Consider the following 19,587-nt stretch of genomic DNA (forward strand, 5'->3'; position numbering starts at 1 on the left):
TGAAAATCTACAGACAAAACAAAGATTAGAGCTTGAAATGCACCACTTCTCCCTTCAGAAAGAGTCTGCCAGAAAGCACAGTAAATTTAGTCACAGTACAATGCCTATTACTCTCAGCGCGTGATTAAAGCTGCTTTCCCTTGGACCACACACACATGTAGTCTGTGCCCCTCTTGGGAGAAATGTCTCCTTCTGCCCACGGCCCAGATGAATTATAGTCACAACCACTTTGAAGATTTACAGAACACACAAAGGGGCAACCTGAAACAATAATGGTATTTCCCCGAAATGCATCTCTTCTCAATGAAGGCATTTTCTTGGGAATATGCAAGATGTGATTGCAGTTTACTGAGACAATGCTCATTATTATGAAGGCATTTCAGAAAGAACTTGAATTTCTCATTACTCTAAATCCCATGACTTTATAACCTGGTGCAAAAATCCTGGGGAAAAGGTGTGGGAAGCTGTGGGATGATAGATCCTCAGTGATGTATTCTGGCTCTGTGACATGGCAAAAATCATCCAGTGTCCCCATTCTGGCTGAAAGCTCCCTGTCCTCACTCCCATGGCTGAATAACTACATCTATCAGGGAATTTGTCCTGTGCATGATCTCTTTTCCCTGGGGAGTTACCAACATGTTTTTAAAGATGGTGCTTTAGGTCTGGAGTTCTACACAGAAAAATATATTCAGAGAATTTAGTGTGTCCCTACCAGCTGGTTCTCTAGGTACTTGAATTTTGGGCTAGCTCACCCGCCTTGGGACCTGGGCTGATCCTGCATTCCACTTTAACCTAGATGGGAATTTGCCCTCTTTTCAGTGAGGAAGGAGACTTTACTGTGTCAGTGCTGACAGTCTGTATTTATCTGCAAAAGCTGCAATCTCCTGGGAAGGACTGTAGCACAAAATGGCAGTGTCAGCAGACCTGGGCATGTGTACCATGCAGTGAGTCATGGGGATGAGATGTCGCCATGAAATAAAATTTCTTCCAAGAAGACTCAGTTTGTCAAATCTGCATCCTGCTCCCCCCGCTTCTTCAGTGACAGGGAAGACTATGGAGCAGATCATCTTGAGTGCCACCATGCAGCACATAGAGGACCACCAGGACATCAGGCCCAGCCAGCATGGGTTTGTGAAAGGCAGGCCTGCTTGGCCCACCTGGTCTCCTTTTTTGACCAGGTAACCTGACTAGTGGGTGAGGGAAAGGCTGTGGATGTAGTCTCTCTGGATTTCTGTAAAGTCTTCAGTACGGTCTCCCACAGCATGTTCCTAGAGAAGCTGGTAGCTTACGGCTCTTCTCTGGTTTATACACCATCTGGATGGCTGGGCCCAGAGAGTGGTGGGGAATGGAGTTACATCCACCTGAGGGCTGGTCACAAGTGATGTTTCCCAAGGCTCAATATTTGGGCCAGCCCTCTATTAATATCTTTATTGATGATCTGGACCAAGGCATCAAGTGCACTCTCAGGCAGTGTGCGGACAACACCAGGTTGGGTGGGATTGTTGATCTGCTGGAGGGCAGGAAGGCTCTGCAGAGGGTCTGGACAGGCTGGATCGATGGGTCAAGCCCAATTGTGTGAGGTTCAACAAGGCCAAGTGCCAGGTCCTGCACTGGGGTCACACAACCCCAGGCAGCGCTACAGGCTGAGGGCAGTGGCTGGAAAGCTGCCCAGCAGAAAAGGACCTGGGGGTGCTGGTCAACAGCAGCTGAACATGATCCAGCTGTGCCCAGGTGGGCAAGAAAGCCAATGGCATCCTGGCCTGGATCAGCAGTGGTGTGGCCAGCAGGACCAAGGCAGTGACCGTCCCCCCGTACTCGGCACTGCTGAGGCCACACCTCCAATCCTGTGTTCAGTTCTGGGCCCCTCACTGCCAGAAAGACATTGAGGGGCTGGAGCGTGTCCAGAGAAGGGCACCGGAGCTGGGGAAGGGTCTGGAGCACAAGTCCTGTGAGGAGCAGCTGAGGGAGCTGGGGGTGTTTAGCCTGGAGAAAAGGAGGCTCAGGGGGGACCTTATGCCTCTCTACAGCTGCCTGAAAGGAGGCTGTAGCCAGGTGGTGGTCAGCCTCTTCTCTCAGGCAACAAGAAACAGGGTTCAAGTTGTGCCAGTGGAGGTTCAGGCTGGACATCAGGAAGAATTTTTTCACTGGAAAGGTGGTTAAGCATTAGAACAAACTACCCAGGGATGTGGTAGAACCACCATCCTTGGAAGTGTTAAAGAAGTGACTGGACATGGCTCTCAGTGCCATGGTCTTGTTGTTGAGGTGGTGGGCGGTCAAAGGTTGGACTTGATGATCTCGGAGGGCTTTTCCAATCTTAATTATGCTATGATTCTATGAACTATGGAGTTCAGGGTAGGCATTGTTTTGGCTATGGCTTGCTTTGGGAATCTGGAAGAGTCATCTGTAAAAGCAGGATCATCTCCAACAGGTTGCCAAGTGAAGACAAACCTGGACAGCCCCTCTGAAATCTCTTCCTACTGATGTTTGTTATGATACAGTATTGAAGCCTAAAGGGTTTTAATAAGTTTAAATAAGGTTGCTTTAAGGCAGCAAATTTTCCAATTTTATATCAGATGGCTCCTCAGACTTTGCCAGTAGATCAAGCCCCACCATTTGTAATTTATTTCCAGTGAATAAAAGGTACTTTGAGAGAAGTATTTGCTTTCCATTGAAAATTTCAATACTTAATTAGACCCAAAAAAGAAAAGGCCTAAACCTGAAAAGATTCTGGAGTTCGTGCGAAAAATGTAGAATGTTTTTTTGAGATGATGCCACAGTGCCTCATGAGAGATGCTGTTCAGTTGCTTCAAGTCTCCACACATTTTAAGGGGACAGATTCCAGACCGAAGGACCTCTTTCACAATGCAGCAAGGATGCCTCCTAGTAAGTTCTTGTCCCTCAGCTAGAGGCCTGCTTTGCAGCATACCCTGCTTGCAGCAGATAGTGGATGTATGTGGCATTACAGTCACAGTTCTTACAAGGTTCCATGACAGCATTTTTAATTCACTATTTGGTGTGTCAAAACACTCCTGGGGAAAATAAAAATAATCTCAAATTTGTCCTAGTAAAAAGTCTGACAGGTGGACTTCTCCCTTTTTTCTATGTATTTGACCTTCACATGTAGCCCTTCATGAATTTTGACATGTGTTTTGACAACTGATTGAAGTCAGGCTCTTGAGCTTTTCCCAGGCATCCCAGGGGAGCAGGTGATGTGTATCAAACCCTTTTGGTCCCATTCTTGTGGGAGGTGTTTAGAGAACAAAGAACCCAATTCCCCAGCTGCCAGTGGGGGTATTGGGGGTTATACTGAAGACTGAACCAGGAGAACGCTGTGGTAAATAGAAAAGTTTGCCCACTCTAAACTCTTCATCAGAGTCGAGTTTAGTTTTCTGCAGAAATATTTTCACAGATCAAATATGACATTTGTTTTAAATTAAACCAATTTTAATACAGAAACTGATTGCATGTAATTATATGTAATGAATGCATTGTTAATACATTTATGATCTTTAAGTTACCTGTCATTGTTAAAAGTAAAATATAAGTAATAATAAAAGATCATACTTTATTGTAGTAAATTCACTCATTTTCTGAAGAACTTGAAAAATGGAATTTGGGTATTTCTACAAGATTTTGTTCAATTTTCATTCACTTATGATTGTACTTCAATATTTTGATTACATGTACTTTCTGTCTAAATTACCAGTCCAATAATCAGACTACATAGGATGTGGAATTATTATCACTTGAGTTTTTAGGAAGTGCTAGTAAGTTTGTAGAACTTGCACAGAAGTCATTAGTGTAGATCAAATCTTTTCATGTGGGGTGCATGGAAAACAGGTGTTATCAAGGGTTTCTCTGTGTTCTTGAAGCAGCAGCCCACATCGTTGGGGTTATGTGGCCACCATGTGGTAACACAGGGAAAAACTGAATTTTTACTTTTACTTTGCATGTAATTTTTCTGTAAATGACTTGCAGAAGTGCATACATTCATTTTCTCAAGGACATTTCTTGAGTAATTTCCTCTTCATTTACACTATTAAATCACTGAAAAAATAAGCAATCTACATTGCACTACCTGAGTCACAGTATGAATTATCCTTGCAATGGAATTTCATCTGTCTGCATGAATGGCAAGTCTTTTAGGGAAGAAAATAATTCCTGTGTAACTTCCAAAAACACTGATGATTAAATAGAAAAACCCAGTACGTGTACATCAGTTGATAGACAGAAAATCATGACATTGAAAAGATGTGGAAAACATACATTTGAATTTGAAAGAAAATATAGTTTAATAGAGAGCTGTTAGACATCTCTCAAGAGTAACAGGTGGGCCCAGAAGCAGCAGAAAACAGCTCAGAAAACCTTCAGCTCCTTCAGCTCCAGAAAACGACTTCTTCATTCATCTTGTTTGCATAAATTGAAAATCCAGTTTCTAAATTCCTTTGGATGAACACAAGTAATAATTTTAAGGATATAAATGGCAATTTTTCTTTTTTGTACCAATAGTAACCATTATTAATTTCTGGTGACGTGGTTACCTTTACTGTTCAACAACTGGAAATCTGAAAGGAAAGTAGATGAGGGTCCTGCAAGGATCTAGGAATTGAAAGGTGAAGGCAGACACATTGGCCTTGCAGTGACTGTGCATGACCTGGTTCTCTGAGCCACTGGTACCACCAAACACATAAAATAAAATGCATCTGTTCACAGCAGGATGGAATTTCTCTGAATGTCCAGCTGGAAATAACACCACAAAGACAGATGGAATTTTGGAGTGATTTTCTTGCTATCCAAAGTTCACACTGCTCCAATGATATTGCATTGCCTCCATGAAGATGCTTTAGGTTTAGAGAACATTTAAAAAATCATATAAAAACAGCTGAATTATTCCGGCTATATCTATAAATACTAAGTCTGTCTTTGTCCTCTAGGTACAGATGGGCTTTGTTGCACCAGCAAATTTCCTCCAGGCCTTCAATGTACTCTGGAACAAGAGGATAATACATCTGTTTTGTGTTGGCTTGTTGTTTTCATCTTTGATTACAAGAAAGTGAAGAAGGCATGCCCGAATTTCCATTTCCCTGAGTCTTCTGTGTTCAGGGACACAAGTCCTTGAAACAGTTAATGAAAGACCAAGGGAGAAAGGTTTGTATGAGCTCCCTGTTAAATATTGGCAGATATCACTACGAGACACATTTATTTCATGTTAATGCTCAGCCAACATTAACTTGTACAGCAAATATTGACCCAAACAATGGCACTCTGGCAAAGGAATCATGAGTTGCAGTTTTGTGATATGTTCCACTCCCAAACACCTCCCATTTAGTTTTCTGCCAGCATATATTTTGGGATAGGATAATGTATGATTTTTCTCTTTCCTGTGGGGAATTTACTAAATCAGTTGCCTTGCACAGACTACATAGGTTGCCTTGGGTGACTGAAACTTCCAAATTAAGGGGTTTAGGATAGTAGGGCTAGAAAGAGCTGCTCCCAGGCAAATTCTTGTTTTTGCTCACATCCTTTCTGAGTGTAAACAAGTCAAAAAACCTTCATCCAGTGAAGATGATAGGCATATAATTAATACTGTTTACATTCAGCAAAATACATAAAAATACTTGAAGAACTGAACAGAATTAAGCATATGCTTATGTGTTTTGCTGACTCAGGCTCTTTATACATAAATATCAGCTCTGACAAAGGGTGTAATAGTACTTAATGCTTATTCCTCTTTTCTCTACTTAGTATTCAAAGGAAAGATCTTTCTTTTTACTTGAAGTTGAAGGATAATGATGCATTTAGCTATTCACTGCCTGTAGGCACTAATGCTATAAAGCACTCTAAAATCCAAGAACTTATATATATATACACATATATCTGGTTTAACATCTGTTTATTTGTATGTTTATCCCATCCATTTAGTTATGTGTAATGTTTCCTATTGATAAAGGAAAGGTTGTGCCTTTGTGCCTTTTAGTCAAATCTTGATTGATAAGTTTGCCAATAAATGAAGCAGAGTAAAGAGAGTTTACATCATCTTTGACTAACAGAATAACACCTTTCTTCTGTTTATTGAAAACTTATGAATACTTTTTAAACTTCTTATGATTAGGTGATATGTTGTCTGATAAATTTTCTCATAGGGTCAGAGTGATGACTATTTTTGTAGTTATTTATCTAATAGTAGAACAGAAAATAGAAATTACAATCAAAGGAATATTTATGTCTTAGTGTCTGGTTTTGTAGCAAGCAGCTTCCAAACACAGTGATCAAGTCTTTGATGTCTTACTACAGAAAGAATGTCCTTTGAAATTCCTGCCAGATATAGGCCTAAACTTCAACTCTCCTCTCCTCTCCTCTCCTCTCCTCTCCTCTCCTCTCCTCTCCTCTAACTCCCATTGCCACCTGCAGTCCAGCAGATTAAATAGTTCTGCAGAGTATCCCATTCCCAGCAGCTTAAACTCCTGCTTTTTACATCCATGCACTGTAAACACGTAACCCCAGGATGCGTTTTGCCGGGTACACCAGCCGGTGCTCTGCTTCCACCAGGGAGCACTATTCCACCGCTCGCCATCCCCCTCTTCTCTCCCACGCAACCTTAACCATTCACTTGCAAAACGTGCGGTTTTACGCGCACGGGTATAGTTCTTTGCGGACAGATATTTAACAGGATGCTTTAGTTACGTGGGGCAGAACCAGACAGACAAAGCAATTACCCTTTTGTCTAATTGCTAACTTGCCGCTGCTCTATTGTACGGTAGAACCAGGCTTCCACTAACACGTTCCTGCTGAGTGGCAACAGCAAATGGGAAGTGGTATTCTTCAGTCTGCTGTTTTTATACTAATACAACTCTCTTCTGAGACCTCAGTTGCTGAATAAGTTTGAAGATCTTTTCAACCTTTTCATAAGCCCCCCAAATGACCTTTGTTTTTGCCTACCAGTCCTGAGCACAGATCTCTGCATTTTTATAAAAGAGATCATGTTCCTCAATGCTTCCTACACTGCTTTCACCACGGGTGGCCTGACCAGTAACGTATCTGCATCAGATCCTCAGGCCAGGGAAGAAGCACAGCACCTTTTTATATTTTCTTCACAATCTACATACTCTGACACATCAGCTCAGACAGACAGCAGACCATAGTGAAATGCAGCTTGCCCTTGGAGGGAAAGGTCTGCAGGCAGACAGCATTCCCATAGGCAGAAGAACCCCCCAAGAGAGCAAAGGTCACTCTGCAGTAACATTCCACCAAAAGGTGCTGCTGTGCCCACAGTCTCCTCAGAAAAGACAGGGACACATGACCTTATTCTGCAGCCAGAAGCCTGGAAGAAAATGCCATGACAGGGTTTGGAAGGTTTCTCATGTATCTTCTTCAGTGCAGGAGACTTGACAGTCTGCAAAAGCAGCTTGGGTCCTCAGGTTCAGATTTATCACTCTCCCCAGCTCTCTCCTCCTGTCCAGCTCCTCAACACCACAACCTGAAGGCTGAAATCCACTGTACAGTTCATGACTCCTCCTCCACTATGTGAGAAATGCTTTCTGCCTCCCAGACGTTCTCTACCCAGAACAGCTTGCTCTCTTATGACTTCACTTTTAAATGTGAGAAATTGAGGATTTCACAGTGTTACAGGAACATGAACTTCGTCTAGCAGTTCTGAAGATGTGAAGTAAACATGTATTTTTTTCAGTTATTCAGTGTCTTAGCTTTACGTAACAAAAGGTGTTGACAACACCTGCTCAGATCAGCACAACTAGCAAAGCAGTGAAGCTTTACTGACAACAGAAATAACTTGGTGAAATTCACAAAGCTAATTAATCTGCAGCACTAGATCAGGATCCCCATACTTTTGTCCATTTTTATATTTCTTTCAAAATTCATGAGTGGCTTACTAAGAGGTGAGACTACCTGGGACCATGGATTTTTGGCAAGCATGTAAAAATCAGTGATTTTTTTCTTTAAAGTAGGGAAAAGTGATTTGAGGGAGATCTAACTAAAGATTCTGAAAACAGGTGGTACAAAAGAATTGAAAAACAAATTGAAAAATAGAAAGTGAAAAAAAATCCAATGAATTCTTATCAGTTCAGAAGGACAAATCAGACCGAACATGCTGTCATCTGTTCTTGAAACCAGAGTTAAAAAATTGACTGTGGAAAAACATACATATCAGTGAAGGAGGAAAGAAAAATATATGGTCTTCTAAAATATATTTAGGGATTTTTGTCTCTAATTCCTTTCTCAGATATTTCTAGCCTAGAAAACATGGGGTGGGGCTTTTTGTAGGAAGTAGGCAGGAGGAAGAAACACAAGTGTTATAGCTGAACAACACTTCTTTCATTGTCTTTTTTCCGTTTAAAATGTTTAAACTGTGCCAGTATTTTAACTCAGGCTACCAACATACATTTTTTGGAACATATTATTTTGTTCTTTTGAGTCCTGTTTTGTGACAGATGTACCAAATGTCATAGAAAAGAAATCCATGTATTCCAACCTTTAAACTGACATAATCTCTGATTTGTTCCCTTGATGTCCACTGAGCCTCTGCTCCTATGTGTGACAATGACACTAAAAGTATCCCAGGACTCAAAAAATGTATGAGAATTTTCAGATGGAGTAGTTGCTAAGGAAAAATTCTTGGAAGCCAGCAGCTGTGCTGAATAAATACCTTTTGACTCTCCTTGCAATTTGGGTGTTAATAAGGCACAAGAAAAAACTATTTTGTAAGAAGCAATGCAGGATTCAGAGGCTCATAAAGTAGCTGGTGATAGGAGACAGGTCTGAAAATCATCGAGTCCAATCCCCTGCTCAAAAAAGGGTCATCTGGAGGAGGTTGCTCAGGGTCATGTCAAGTGAGATTTTGAACAGGTTTTAGAATGAAAATTCCACATCCTCTCTAGACATATTGTACCAGTGTTTGACCCTTCTCACACTAGAAAGTTTTTTTACATTTAGGTACAATTTTGTGTGTTTTATTTTGTGTCCATTGCCTCTCATCCTGTCAGCAGGCACTTACTGAGAAGAGTCTGTCTTTCTCTTCTTTAACTATCCTCCCTGATCAGATATTTATGTATCTTGATGAGATGCCCCTGAGCCTTGTCTTCTCTGGGCTGAATGGTCTGTTTTCTCACTCTTCATATGTCAAATGCTCCAATCCTCTAATCATCCCCACAGCCCTCTGCTGGATTTTCTGCAAGAAGTCCATATCTGTCTTGCACTCAGGAGCCCAGATTTGGGCCCATCATTCTAGATGTGTTTCACCAGTGCTGGGCAGTGACAAACGTCTTCCTAATGCAGTCAAGGAGGCTGTTTGCCTTCTTTGCTAAAGGATGTATTGACAGGTCTTGTTCAGCTGATTCTTCCCTAGGTCCCCAGGGCCTTCTGCAAAGCTCCTTTCCAGCCAGTCAGTCCCAGCCAATGCTGGTGTATGGCACAATTCTTCTCCACATGCAGAACTTGGCATTTCTCTTTGTTTAGCAAGAGGAGGTTTATGTTGGCTGATTTATCCAGCCTAGTGAGGCCCCTCTGAGTGTCAGTACAGCAGTCTGGTACACCAGCTGGGTGATACCCAACTGTGCATCTTCTGCAAACCTGCTCAGGGTGCATTCTGCCCCATCAGCCAAGTGATGAATGAAGATGTCAGACAGTGTTGACCACAGCACTGAACTTCAATGTTCTTACTGTCCCCGGGACTCCATCTAATCTCTTTTATTAAGAGAGAATGGGGGGAAGAAAGGAAGAACCTAATAGAACTTATTCTAATAACACAGTACTAGAAACCATCTTAACTCAGACCTGGGAATGAAGATGATCTTAAAAAAAATGTGTCTGCTTCTTGGTTTTTTTTTTGTCTTTCATTTTTTCATTCATGTGTCCTACTAACTGTGTGGAGATAAAAACAAGCAGGCTTCCTTAATAACTGAGCACCCAACACTAGCCATATCACTTATAACTTGTTTCAGACACTACTAATTTGTGTCTTGTTTTTCCCTTGGAGAAACGAAGAAATGGGGGAATAAATCTGGTTCTTGGAGAAAAAAATTCATGTAACCCACACTTAGTAGGTTAAACATAGAGCTCGGTCCATTGTCAAATACAGGGATGGGGTGGAAAGTAAATTAATTTCCATTTTAACAAGTAGGTTAATCTGAAGGCTATGTTTCCTTCTTCTGCCCACATTTCCGCAAGATTTAAGGGTTAATAAATTAATAAATGTGATACTCCCAGTTATGCTGAAGCTGAGCATTCAGATTAATTCAGGTGGTATTTCTACACCAGGCTTTTCCTTCTTCTCTGCAAGTGATGAAGCATTTCAGCTTTAAATGAACTTGAAAGGCTCAGACCAGAGACAGATGCAGGCTGTTTCATCCACTTACAGTACTTTGAATAATGCAATCAGATTGATCAATCCCCTGTATCCTTCCAGCAGTACAAAAACCAACCTGCTAAGCCAGGACACAGTTTTTCAGTACCAAAGTGACCCCTGTTTTGCCCATGCCTATCTAACGTGTTTGACTTGATCTGTATGTCATTGAGTCATACTAGCAACATGCTGATGGAATTAATAATTTTTGGAGAAGGAATGGTAACCTTTATGATCTGAGTTATAATTTCAAGTCTGGGTGACCCCTGCTGGTAACTTGTGTCAATCTACATTAGCTATGTTGATGTCTATTTTTAGTAAATGTGCTTAAACCAGGTTTTTGTTAGGTCAGGATATCAGTCTTTCCCATGTAGGATAACTTTACTCTGGAAAATACAGTGAAGACCTATGTGATGGTTTGTTTGGTTTGGTTTTTATGTTAAGGAGGGTAGAAGATAGTAAAAAATACAATGAAGTTTATGTCAGGAATAGCAGTGGCAGAGTTATTTCAAAACTTCACATCTAGTCCCTAACCCAGGAATTTTTGTGCCCAGTTCAGAGCTGCTGTAATCAAGGAGAAAGCCATGGTCTGCTGTAAGCAAGAGAGACAGGGAAGGAGTCTTGTAGGCCACTAAATAGCCTGGAAACACTGCACCAGCTTTTCATGCAGACAAAGTGACACATGCAGGTGGGAAAAACAATCATTCCACATAGAGTGGTGGACTAGGAAACACAAATTACATTGTAAAAATTTCGTTGCATCCCTTGAGGAAAATTAAGGACACATTTGTGATTAAATATAAAGAGATTTGATAAGCAATGGATTGGGCAGAGCCCTACTACCATAAGTGGTTCTGCAAGCAGGCTGCAAAATGCAGCAAGAATTGATTCCTTACATACACTTATCCCAGCACCAGTCCTGTGGGTGTTGGCATGAGGCGGATCACTCCAGCCTTGGATCCTTGCCCCAGTGCCAGGTCTGTTTACCAAAACTGTCCCCTGAGCACTCATATTCCACAACTGTTACAAGACAATACTAAAGCATTTCTTATCTCCTATGCAAATTTCACTCCCTGGCATCCTTGCTTCCAGCTAGTTTAACTGCTTCTGCAGATGGGCCTTCTTGTCCTCTGTGCCAGATCATGCCTTGGTCACAAATTACCATTGCTGTTGGAATTTCCCCTTTAATTAGGGGAAAGACATCTGAGAAAAAGGGATCTGAGAAGCAAAACAGGTGTATGAAAATGCCAATTCAGACCACAGCAGTGGCCAAAAGCTAAACTGGGCATTAAAAACTGCTTGAAAAACCTGGAGAGAAAAGCTGAGACATCCCAATGCCACTGCTTATGTCTGAGATGCATCAGCTTCTTAAATAGTCCTTGCAGTGCTCATCTCCTCCCATTTGGAAATTTGGTAATTGCCACTTGCTTAAATTTTAATATCTGAAATAAAGTGTTGAAGAAACTACATTCCCATTCTTGACCCATATTTTTCCCCTTTTTTGTACATCAGTAAAACATTTTGCAAGATCTGGAAGGTGGCAGAAGCCAGGTACACAGTGTACCTCTAACCAGTTCAGATCAGAGCTGCACAGAGTACCACACACCGTTGGAGTCCACAAATAGGATGATTCAGAGGTGAAGGCAAGAAATTTTATACTGAACAATTATGAAATAAAGTGCCAGTAGAACAGATTCTTCCAAAGCTTCATTAGTCACATTTTTCTTTGTGCTCTGAAGCAGGAATATCTATATACCTTGTACTTATAAACTGGTGGTTACAAGCACTTGAAGTAAGTCTTTCTTCTTCCCTGCCCTGACTAGAGCCTGTCACTAACATCACTGATAAGATCAGACTGATTTATTCGTACCCTCACAACTATGCTTTTGCAAGCATATGTGAATGCTAAACAGCTTCTGACACTGGTGAACAGCGGTTAAGTGGTGACAGAAAACTTAAAAGAATTGAACTGGCAAATACATATGGATGGGACAGTTCCCTGACACCAAGGCAATTAATTAGAGGAGAGAGGCAGACAGCACAGCCCATCCACTTGTGGCACAGCTCCTCACTTTCCTAGAAACATATCAATATATATGTGTAAGTAGGTATGCCTTTTTCTTACTTTGACTCTCACTCATTTTTGTTTTACGCTGACTTAAACTGGAAAGCTCATTCTGAAAGATTTTTCTGCTTATAACATTCGGCTTTTCTGAGGAAGGTAAAACAAAGCCTGTTTTCTTAAAAATCAGAAGTGGAGGAGATGGATGTGTAAGCAGAAAGTGTTCTAGCTGGCATGTAGCCAGGTGAAAATGTCAAAGCTCCCATATTACAATTTTATGAAGGGTTTTTGTACCTTCATCTGTCAGGAACCTTGCTAGGAGCCCTTAGCACCTATAACACCCCAGTGCAAGGCAACATCTTGCCCAAACAGCTCCTCAGTGCAGAGTCAGGAGGAAATCAAAGACAAAATGTAAGAATAAATTTAGCAAGCTGAAAATATTTCCTATTGTGGGCTTTGCCTTATAAATGTGCACCACACTTGTAATATTTTTTTTCCTTTCCTCTCCTTTTGAGGATATGGGTAGGTGCTGTTCTTGCAGACTCAGTTAATCTCACAAAACTGATAGGTTCCCGTTTTCTGAGGCAGCAGGGGACTCTGCCTGAAGACTTTCCTCAGCCTAGAGGTATGTCTGCTAAGGTAAAATTAGGCATAGAAAGAATAGACTGTCCTTCATGGCTTTGCTGGCTCTTCAGCTGCAATGCTGGTAGCTGGTACAAGGGTTGGGCTGTGGCATCATGCTGGGCTTACATCTGTAGTCTAACATTTAAAGGTAACCCTTGTGACTTTTTAACTTACCGTGGGGCTACCTGTTGGGGATCAAGGACTGCAATCAGCTCCCTGCTGGCTGCACTTCCCTCTTCATTTTACCTCAGTACTCCAGTGGAGAGTCAGCCTTTATGTTTAAAGATTAATCTAGAAGGATCACTCTTGGAATTTTAATAATTAAATGCTTCAAAACTCTACAAAAACAGCTCGGAGAAAGCTGTTTTATATGTCACACTGTTCTTTTACTTTCATAAAAGAAGGAAAGTGAATAAGAGTAATTACACTTTCATTGCTTTGAAGAGTGACTAGAGTTTTAATACTGACTTTACAGATTATATCATATCCCTGACAGGACCTTTGGCCTCTGGTGCTTATTTCTGATGTTAATAAATAATAATACCTGTGTTTTAACTGCAGATGGTGCTGGAGGACACATACACTGCCTCCAGCCAGCCAAGAATCAGTGAAACTGCAGGTAAGATAACCCAGACAAGAAACACCCTCTATTTAATTGGTATCAAAATTTGGGCAGGAGAAAAATCTCAAGAATGTTGTGTCCCACCCTCCTTGCTCCTCACTGTGAGGTAATTACTGCAGAAAATAATTGTTGCAAATGTATTTTAAATTTAATTTTCAAAGCCAAAGCTCAACAAAGAAATATGTTGAGATGGTTTTGTTTATTACTAGGCAAATCACTTTAACAAACTGATAAAATGAAGCTGTCACTTTTGGCATTGTTATAATGGTGAATCAAGTCACAAAGCCAAGCTACACCCTTAATCAGTTTTTCATACTATCATGCAACGATTTGAAACATTACATGATGTGAGAGTGAGGCAGAAAAAAGCAATTTATAGGAACACAGTGTTGTGATGAAGTGAGAGCAGATGGCAAATATACATTACAGGGTTCCAACACTTGTAACCCCATGCTGTACTTGGAACTACATTACGGAGAAAAGAAAGCATAAAGCAGCCAAGTTAAAATCTTGTTCAACATATGTTTTGATATGTCCACATTGAGAACCATAGCTAAATGAAAGTATGGAGTAAATTGTTCACAGGAATAATTAGTATACTTGGAGTTTAATTCGTTATACTTGGGGGTTTTAATTCCTCTGTACTCTGGTGAAACATCAAGGGTTCCTTCTGCCATAAAAATTTGTGAGAAAATTGCCATTCATCTCCAGGTTCAGGAGTGCAATTCCAAAATTAAAAGGAATAGACTACCTCCCCAACAAAAAAATGCCAAGAAAATCCAACTTTTTTCTTTTTTAAAGGATCTAACTTTATGTAGAAAGCTATCAGTGTTGTTGTGTCATATTTTGTGGTTTATTAGCAGCACAGCATTAAAGCTACAGATTGCCTAGTAAAGAGAGCCATTATAGCCTGATACAGCCTTGGAAACTTCCCTACCTGAGCCACAGCCAGAGGGCAATGGTACCATTCATTGTGGCTGGGGTTCTGAAAATACCAAATATCCAGTTGTATTAGAAACTATCTCCAATTATTTTGGAAACTCCAGTAATTACTGACCTGAGGGAAATTTTGCAGATGATGAATGCTAATCACCTTGCAGTCCTGTAAAGAGTGGTCCTAAGTGAGGCCCTTTGAGCGCTCCAGGATTGCAGTGGACTGCAGCAACATCTCCCTCTGAGAGATAGGTTTGCAAAATTCAGAGGACCCTCACTGAGGCAACGGGACCTGGGCTGATGCCCCCAACTCATGAGGCCCATCTCTCACCCACTAAGAAATGCCAAGGCATTCGACTTCAGTATTTCACTGACACTCAAGGGGAATTTTAACAGTACCCTGGTAAACACTTTGTGTCCCTGTGTGTTTGTGTGTGAAGTGAATGGATTCAAATGCCCTCTAGCACGTGTAGTATGAGTGTTACTACCTCAAATCTATAATTAAGTCCTGCTATAATTGTAGTAAATCCTATTGAACCACTTTGTATGTTAGTCAATGATTAAGTGCTGCTAAACCCTCTTGCACCCCTACCTCTGAAAATAATTCTTAATTGATTCTAATCTGAATATTTTGTATGTTTCATCCATACAAAAGTAGTAATAGTAGATTGAACCTTGACATTGAACACGGTCATGCTTTTACAGATTTGTATTAAAACTGCTTTTACTGATACATTTGCTGGAGATTTCTTTAAGTGACCTAAACCAGTCATTCATGACAAATTGGCATAGTCAGCCTAAATCAAGATTCACAACAGACCTCCTTAACTTTGTTATCCCAGAGGTGCTGCCACCATGGCTGATGGGCTGGGCCCTGGCCAGTGGTGGTTCTGTCTTGGAACTGGCTGGCAGTGGCTCTGACAGACATAGGAGAAGCTTCTGGCTTCTGGTAGGAATCTGCATGTCTTGAATGATTTTTAAACTTTTTCAACCACATCTTGCATTATAAAAGTGAAGCCATTTAAAGCCTGGGTTACTTGCTAATGCTCTGGCCAGTCTGGATACTCAAGGGTTCATCAATGTGGAAATAAAAAAGAAGGTAAAATATTACAGGGCGGGATATGTTTTGTTAGTGTAGAGCCTGACTTTCTTTTCTAACACAAATAGGAAAGTAACTTCTGAGGCAAAGCTGCTACTTGAACTATGCATGGAATTGGGCAGCAGATAGAAAGAAGTTCCAGCTCTGTGCTGTGAATTGTTGGACACCTGTGGATTTGCAGGGCCATCACGCGCATCCATCCATGCACACAATTCAGCCTTCCCTCTGGACAGACACCCTGCCATTAGACAGCCATAATTGGTTGGTTCCTGTTGTGCTTCAGCTTGAACTCTGAATTTAATTTCATGGCTTTCTCAGTCTTTTGATGTTATTTGACCATCATTTTTCTGTTTCTTAATTGACTTCACCTTTAATGAAAAAATTTAAAAGAAAATGAGGAAGATGGGTCTGTACTATTATCACACCACTCTCTCAGAAGCCCTTTCAGGCACATTATCACATCAGTAGAGGTGCTGAGATCTGGTGGTATCATTAAGCACAAAAAGTATGAAGCTCTACTGTGATATTATGAATCTGCATTTTATTTAATTAAACTTATAAAACTGTAGCATCACCATTTTCCAGACATGACAACACAACCACGATAGAAATTAATTTACAAAACTTTTCCAGGTATAGATCCTCAGCAAAACTGAGAAAACAGAAAAACAGAAGGGTGTTTACCTCCATTTACAGCCTAGTTATTTCTAGAAAAAGGACTGGCTTTATCTGGACTTTTTGGCTCGTGAGAAGCCATTTGACATTTTCAGGTATCTCTTATTTTCTGTTTGACATTTTGAGGCATCTCTTATTTTTTTTGTGATGGGCAACAACAGATGAGACTGAATACTTACTGCTGACCTGAAAAGGTAAGGTTGTGTTGACAAAATATGCACTGTTTTCTTGAGTAAGTCTTCTTGGCTGTGAATTAAGCTGTGTTCTTTCTCATTCACTTATTTCCAAAGTCCGGGAGAAGTTATCAGATCTTTACACAAAATACCTTTGCATTTAACAGTTTCCAGTGCAAATACCAAAAGGGTTCAGAGCTTTGAGAACATGATGGATTGCAGGCACTTCGCAAAAATTAGGATTTTTTAGTCTAGAGAAAAAAAGACTGAGAGGAGACACAATAACAGTTGTTTAACATACAAACACCTGTTAGAAAGAGAATGTAATAAGCTATCATTTATGTCAGCTGAGGATACAACAAGGACCAATGGGTTTGAACTTTGATAAGAGTATTTTGGGCAACAAAGCTGGTGAAGTTTCTGGAGAGCAAGCATTATGAACAGAAGCTGAGGGAGCTGGGGTTGTTTGGCCGAGAGAAAAGGAGGCTCAGGGAACACCTTATCATTCTTTACATCTACCTGAAAGGAGGTTGTAGAGAGGTGGGGTTTGGCCTCTTCTCTCAGGTCAAAAGCAATTAGAGGAAAAAAAGAGGAAGAGGCCTCAAGTTGTCACCAGGGAGGTTTAGATTGGATATTAGGAAAAGTTTTCTTCACCGAAATGGTTCCCAAGCACTGGAAGAGGCTGCCAGAGGAAGTGATGGAGGTAACCATCCCTGGAGGTATCTAAAAGTCTTGTAGATGTGGCGCTTGTGGACATGGTTTAGTGGTAGACTTGGCAGTGCTGGGTTAACAGTTGGACTCAATTATCTTAAAATTCTTTTCCCTTGTAAACAATACTGCAAGAGGGATTTAGGTTAAACATTAGGAAATGCTTCCTAATAACAGGGAAAGGGAAGCAACAGATGAGTCTGCCTGAGGAGGAGCCTGTGTAAGTAGATGTGTTTTGAATGGCCTGATCAAATATCTACCAGGGCTGGTTGATGTTTAACTGTCCTCCTTGGATGAGATGTCTTTTCATGTCCTTCCTGGCTGAACTTTCTGTGATTGTAAAGAGAAGGAGAGTAAGGTTTTTTTAGTAAGCTTAATCAATTAACTGGATAAAGATACCTGAGCTGTGTACCATTGACCTTGGTTTAGCACCAGCAAGTTGAATCAGCCATGCAGTCGCACAAAATTTTTTCTGTTCTTGTTTCCTTTATGTTCTTGATTCAGGCTACCTGTGTACCTCTAATTAAGCTGTTAACGATCCACAATGTCTGTTCTTCTCATTTTGATGCATTTTTGTTGGAACTGCATTAATTTTTACACTTAACACTGGCTTTCCACCACAAAAGTTAAATATTCTTGCAGTCTTTGATATTTTTGATACCCTGGTTCATTAATCTACTTTTTATTCATGCATTTCCTGGCCCAAGTGCAATTTTAGAAGAGTATATATTTTTCATAGTACATCCTTATTAGTGTCTCCTAGCAACACAACATCCTCTCAAACAGATGCTGATCATCTCTACAAAATCCACATAATCTCGGGAGTTATAGTGAACATCTCAGAAAAAAAGCCCAAGTTGCTTCCTCATTTTCTCCACTAACTCCACTCTTCTAGAAGCATAAAGTATAAATGAAATCTTAAATAAAAATATAGATTGTTGTTTTTTGACAAAACGGACATTAAAGATGCACTCATGAACAAATTTAAATTTTTATCAGTCTATGTCTCAACCACCCATAACACTAAACAGGAATGCTCATAAACTATAGGGATCTGTGAAAAAGTGGAACTGAAATTAAGAAGAAGGATTAGAATATGAGGACAAAAATCTCATAGTAAATCACACAGCATGATACATGGAGCTTAGGAACATCAGGCTGATATGAAGATGTACGGGACACCAGCCAAGACCCAGGAGGTGGTTCTTCAGCCACAAGGACACAGGAACATTCATTATTATTCAGGGGTCTCTGTAGTCCAGAGATCCTCTCTATGCTGTACTTTGGAGGTGCTCTCTGTTGAGGAATGTGTACAGGGCCTTGTGATGCAGAGTTCTAATGGTCCAAAGTGGAGTAAAGAGTTGGCCACCTAAAGCTGGCAGTATTTCTTTCTCCATATTTTGATTATTTACAGCTTGTTACTAAAACAAAGGGTACTTTTTGTTACAATGTTACTAAATGCATAAACAGTGCAACAAAAAAGAAAGTACTGTTCTCTCAAAAGGATTTTTTCCTTGTTTTAGGCAATTATGGCTTTTTCTACCCTTTATTTACTCATGGTGGGCTTTTACTCTGAAGTATTCAGTGTGCAGATTTATATAAGGAGTCAAAGAAAAAGAGATGTTAAATCATCCCGTCCATCCCCTGGAGAGGGCAGACTATGGCAGCAGGAGACAGTGCCTATCACTCAGTGAAAGGCAAAGGAGCAGAGTAACAAGCCCCAGGCTCCTGGAGTCAGAGGGCAGCTGTTACATGGCCAGGAAAGGGCAGCCTGCCCCTCTTCCCAGCTTCCACTTCATCTGAAAGTGGGAATCCTCAGGCTTTGCTGTGCAGAGAGCCACTGCTGCATCTTGCCGTGCTTCCCAAACAGTCATGATAACTTTCTGTAAGCAATGTAAGGCGTGAACATGTATTTTAATTCTTCACTTTTTCCCAAAGAACTGAAGTAGAATGAGAAACTTCCTTCTAAAGCACCTGAGTGACAGTCCGGGCTCCTTGATAGCGATAAGTCCTCAGTTCCAGGGGATTAAAGACACGATTTAACCATTAATGTTGGCACCAGCCTGACACTCACCTTGCATCAGCCTTCCTAAATGCTGACACACTAATGCCTTCCAAGTAATGTCCTTGCCCAATACACGCACAAATGTCATGTCAGCAGAGTTTGTCCATTGCATCTGTAATCCCAGACATCTCTTCAAGCAAGCCTTCATTTTAATGCTTTTCAGTTCCTCACCTGCATCTGAATTTTGTCATACAGTGACCTCCTAACACCACTTTTTTAAGTCTTTCAACCTCGTCCCAATTCTATGGAGTCGATGAAACAGAAATCAC

The sequence above is a fragment of the Corvus kubaryi genome, unplaced genomic scaffold (assembly GCF_017639235.1).
Source record: "Corvus kubaryi isolate FWS band 111438036 unplaced genomic scaffold, C.kubaryi_AGA036_p1.0 37256, whole genome shotgun sequence".
Classification (NCBI taxonomy): Eukaryota; Metazoa; Chordata; class Aves; order Passeriformes; family Corvidae; genus Corvus; species Corvus kubaryi.